This window comes from Myotis brandtii, unplaced genomic scaffold (assembly GCF_000412655.1).
Source record: "Myotis brandtii unplaced genomic scaffold, ASM41265v1 scaffold980, whole genome shotgun sequence".
In the NCBI taxonomy this organism is placed as follows: Eukaryota; Metazoa; Chordata; class Mammalia; order Chiroptera; family Vespertilionidae; genus Myotis; species Myotis brandtii.
Genome location: NW_005372075.1, coordinates 260028 through 265619, shown reverse-complemented (window position 1 = coordinate 265619; position 5592 = coordinate 260028).

Here is a 5592-nt window from a genome sequence, read left to right as displayed (position 1 = left end):
GGTGGTGGTGGGAGCCTCTCCTGCCTCCTCAGCAGCGCTAAGGATGTCTGACTGAAGCTTAGGTCTGCTCCCCGCTGGCAAGTGGACATTTCCTGAGGGCTGCCGGGCTGCCAGAGGGATGTCTGATTGCCATCTTAGGCCCAATCCCTCCGGGAGCAGGCCTAAGCCAGCAGGTGGTCATCCCCTGAGGGGTCCCAGACTTCGTGAGGGCACAGGCCGGGCTGAGGGATGCCCCCCAAGTGCGCAAATTTTTGTGCACCGGGCCTCTAGTAAGTATATAAGTTCTTTGGTTTATCTCTTCTCATCACCCCAACCCCACATCGAGGTATGTCAGTCTGTTCCATGCCTCCCTGCTTCCGGTCTTATTTTGTTGGTCAATTAATTTTATTCATTAGATTCTACAAATAAGTGAGATCATGTGAGATTTGTCCTTCTCAGTCTGGCTTATTTCACTTACCATAATAGTCTCCAAGTCCCTCCATGCTGTCCCAAAGGGTAAGAGATCCCTCTTATTTACTCCTGCATAGTATTCTGTGTATATGTTCCACAGCTTTTTTATCCACTCATCTACTGATGGGCACGTGGGCTGTTTCCAGATCTTAGCTATTGTAAATTGTGCTGCTATGAACATAGGGGTGCATATATTCTTTCTAGTTGCTGTTTGGGGGTTTTTAGGATATATTCCCAGAAGTGGGATCACTAGTTCAAATAGCAGTTCCATTTTTAATGTTTTAAGGGAACTCCATACTGTTCTCCATAGTGGCTGCACCAGTCTGCATTTCCACCAGCAGTGTACAAGGGTTCCCTTTTCTCCACATCCTCTCCAGCACTTGTCATTTGTTGATTTGTTGATGGTAGCCATTCTGACAGGTGTGAGGTGACACCTCATTGTTGTTTTAATTTGCATCTCTCTGATGATCAGTGACTGAGCACTTTTTCATATGTCTCTTGTCCATCTGTATGTCCACTTTGGAGAAATGTCTATTCCGGTCTTCTGCCCATTACTTATTTATTTATTTAGTGCTTAAAACCAAAGTGATGTATATGCTTCAAGTATTAAGTGAGAACAGTACATGAACAAATAATGAAACTTAACAAAAAACAGTACAAACTTCATGCTGTGGGCTATGGGGTCTCCCTGCTGGACCTGCAGTTCTTTGGGGGCCTGTGGGGGAGAGGGATGGGGGAGAGGGGTGGGAGCCCACCCCACATGCTATTTGGGCTGAAATGTAAGAGGCCTGCTGGGATCTCTACGGAACCACTGTGCCCAGACAGCTAGCTCCCCTCCACCAGCTCCGGCCAGTGACACCATGAAGTAGCTAGGAGCAAGGACACCTATTCTTCTGGGCTCCTCAAAAACTAGGTGAGGGTGGCCTGCCCATAAGAAACTCAAGAACAGATGGGCAGCCCCTCAGGGGACTTTGCATCTCCCCAAGGCCCCAGCTTCCTGCCCTGGAAACTAGGGGCTCCTAGCCAGGGCCCACAGGGGCAGTGGGGGGAGATGGGTTTAGGAGTTTGTGGCTCCTACCCACAGCCTGGTCGGAGTAGGCGGGTGGTGGGGCTGCTCCTCCTCCAGCATGTACTGGTCCAGGAGGCCCTTGGTGTACTGCTTGTCCACCGTCTCCTTGGACACACCGCGGCTCAGGAGCCCTCGCAGGTGGTCCCTGAGGTGGTCTCTGCCCTGGACCTCCATCATCACCTCCAGCACCTTCGTGCCCTTGACCAGCAGGTGGACCAGAGACCGCTGCATCTCCGAGGACCTGGCCAGCGCCACCAGGCGCCAAGGCAGGCCCTGTGTGAAGGCGTCTTCGGGCGCAGGCCATGGTGCCTGCTCAGATGCAGGCTCACGGGAGATCCAGTCCAGTGTGCTCAGCTGGCACGCCAGCTGGATGCCCTGCTCCACGGTGGCCCAGGGCCCGAAGGGCATCTCGGTGACCTCACCCTGAAGTGCAGGAAGGACTCTGGCGCCGGCGCCAGGCCTGCAGCAGCTGGTGAGCAGCGCCCTGCGCCACCCCGGCCCTTGCAGAGGCGGCTGACGGTGTGGCCGGGCAGGGGGCCTGCAGTGCCAGTTCCCAGGAATTGAGGGCCAGGGCCGAGCCGCGTTGGCCCTGCACCCACAGGATCCAGGCTACCATGTGCTCCTTGGGCTTCTGCCTTCTGCTCATTTTTTAATTGGATTGTTTGTCTCCTTTTGTTAAGTTGTATGAGTACTTTACATATTTTGGATATTAGTCCTTTATCAGATGTATCATTGGCAAAATATGTTCTCCCAAACAGTGGACTTCCTTTTCAATTTGGTGGTGGTTTCTTTTGCTGTGCAGAAGCTTTTTATTTTGACATAGTCCCATTTGTTTATTTTCTCCTTAGTTTCCTTTGCCCCAGGAGATGTATCTGTAAACATATTGCTACCAGAGATGTCTCAGATTTTATTGCCTATGTTTTCTTCTAGGAATTTTATGGTTTCATGCCTTACATTTAAGTATTTTATCCACCTTGAGTTTTTTCTTGTGTATTGTCTAAGGTGATGTCTAGTTTCATCTATTTTACAGGTGTCTGTCCAGTTTTCCCAGCATCATTTGTTGAAGAGACTGTCTTGACTCCATTGTATGCCCTTGCCTCCTTTGTCAAATATTAATTGACCATAATGGTGTGGGTCAATTTCTGGGGGGGGGCCTCTGTTCTGATCCATTGGTCTATATGCCTGTTCCTGTGCCTACCAGGCTATTTTGGTTGTAATGGCTTTGTAGTATAGTTGGATATCCAGTATTGTGATGTGGGGAACTGATATAGGGTTAAGCCTCGGACTGACCTGTTGGCAAAGTCACAAACAAGTCCCAGCTTAGAGGGCACAGTCCTCTTAGCATAATTAGGCTTGACCTTATAACACTCCCTAGATCTTATCTGGGAAGCTAATGGGCTGAGGGAAGTGCAGGAAGTATAACTATGGTCAAAACAAGTGAAACTCACAAGAACAGTGTAACTATGATAACCACTACCTTGTTTACCTCTGACTATAAAATGGTTGGTGCGGCCTGAGCACCAGTGGAAGTCCTTCCTCTTGAGTTGGACTTACCCACCTGGCCCCCCAATATTCCCAAATTATCTCTTGTCTTTTCTCTTTTATTTGTGTGCGGCTCCTCTTCCAGATCCTGAACCCTGAACTACTCGGGACGTGGAGGGAAACATTTACAACATCTGGCGCCCGATGGGAAATCTGGAAGTGAAGGTTTCACTAGAGCAAAAAAACGAAGTTTCACCGGCAAGGTGGGGAACAAAGAATTCACCATAAAGGTAGGAAAATTCACCGTAAAGGTAGGGGGTTATTTCACCGCACACAAAAGCCCACGATCAGCTGCAGAAGTCCATATCTGTAAACAGGGTGGGAACGTTTTTCTTAACTAGGCTAACGGGGCAGGATTAGGCTTTAAAAAAGTAGATTCGGCTTTTAAAAAGTAAGAAACTTTATTATAGATTTTTGATTTGCATGCTTAAGAGTTTAAAGTTTCAGAAGGTAATCTCTTATAATTTTTGCTTGATGTTATAGAACATAACCCTTGTTTTCCTGAAGTAGGTACATTAGATCTTGAAAGTTTGCCAAACAGTTAGTCAGAACTTGAAAAAAAGGTCAGCAGCAGGGAAAAAACTTGCCTCCAAAAACTGTTTTCCCTTGTGGAACACGGTATTTCATTTGCTAGAGCCTTTAAGAGAGGCCAAGGAGGATAAATCTCCTCCCCTTGCACCCTCCGCTCCTAAAGAGGAGCAGAAAGAAAAGAAAAAATGGGAGGAATGGCCTTCATGGCTCCCTCCACCTCCATGTCCTAATCCTGAAATGTTTAATTCTCCGTTAATAGAATCACCTGTGCAAAAAGGCCAAATTATAAAGAAACTGGAATATTAAGAGGTACTCTCTTAAATCAGGCTGAAAAAAGAGTGCCATGGTCATCTCAATGTGGTTTCTTGTCCAAATTAAAATCTTAATTTGTATTTGAAATCTAAAATCTGTAATAAGAAATGAAACCCTGCTGCCGAATCCGCCTTTGGTGTGGAGAGATTCAAAGGTGGCAGGAGAGGGCAGAGCTATGAGCTCTCCCCCAATGAGATTACTTAATGTTTTATTTAAAAATTACCGGAAAACATCTTATGATAACCAAATTTTGGCTAAGATAACCTTGGGTGCTAGCTATAACTTTGGAAAGCGAAATAGGAAAAAATTTAAAATGTCTTTTTCTATTAAGCATGACTTTGGGAAAAAATACGCCATCTGAGTCATTTGTTGAAACTTCCCCCAAAGCAAAGGATGTGGGGAAGGGAAGAAGGGAGCACATGGCGATCCAATATGGACGCCCCCTCCCCAAGTATTCTAATTTAAAGTCCTTCTTGTAATTGAAAAGTTTTACAAAATTTAAAAATGCGTCTGGGATTTTTGTGCACATGTAAAGAGAAAAGCTGGCTTAAAACTAATGCGTGCAACTGTCCTGTTTTTGGACATTTAAATAGAGTTTTGAGCTGGAGTCTCTTTGCAAATGTATAAAATAAAACCCAAGACTGATTATTTCCTAAGAAAAATGATGAATTTGACCCAGGGAAGAAATGCAAGCTGGTTCTAGCAACAAGATTGGTATTTTTCTGCAATAAAGTCATTTTTGAAATGTTAATGAAGCCTGTTCCAAAGTTAATCTTAAAGCCTCAAAGAAATTCAGTAAAATTGTCTGTTACAGAAAATTTGCCAAAGTAAATGCCTTAAAATAATAAATGGATTTGAATCTCAAGAATTATTGAAATATATTAATTATGAAGGTTCAGTAGCCCAGGGAGAAACTAGCTTAGCTCTTTGACATTTAAATGGACCAGGTTAGACCAAACTTGTTTCCCCAGTGGAAAACAGTTTTCCCGCAGCTGTGATCTTGTGGCCAATTTTGAAATTTCCTGCCGGCAAGCAACCGGCAGGAAACATTGTAGCTACACGTTTGCTTCTTGACTTTCCCCAGAAAAAATTATGGTCGTTTTAAAGTCAAGGGCTGGGCCAGACCTGTTTTGCCAGCCTCAAACGTAGTTTTCCAGAGCCACTGGGACCTTGGGATCTTGAAGTTTATGGAATCAAATGATAGAAACTTATACCTAGGTATTTTGAAGTGAAATAATGCTGAAATATTGATCTGAGTATGCCTCGTACGAAATCTAGAGGATAGTATTAAATCTGTTGGTTGATTATGTTTTGTATTTTTGATGTTTATTCTTAAAAATGTTACTGATTGAGAAATGCTAAATATTTGACTTTCCAGCTAAAAGTTTAAGGTTTGGATTGAATTGGGAGAAATTGTGTAGTTGTTGTAGCTATATGCCTAAAGTGTAGAAATTTATTTTTTTGGAAATAATTTTTGTTTTCTCTGAAATAATTAGGAATTCAAAATATGTTGCTTATTGGTCTAATTGAAAAAGAGGATAAATTCTGTAATCCCAACCAAAATTTTTAAATACAAAGATCAGTTTAAATTTAATTGATATTCTTTAAGATAATTGTAAAAGGTATAAATGGCTAATGATATTTCTGTTTGTCTGCAATATAATGTTGGCCATCTATCTTTTAGGGAT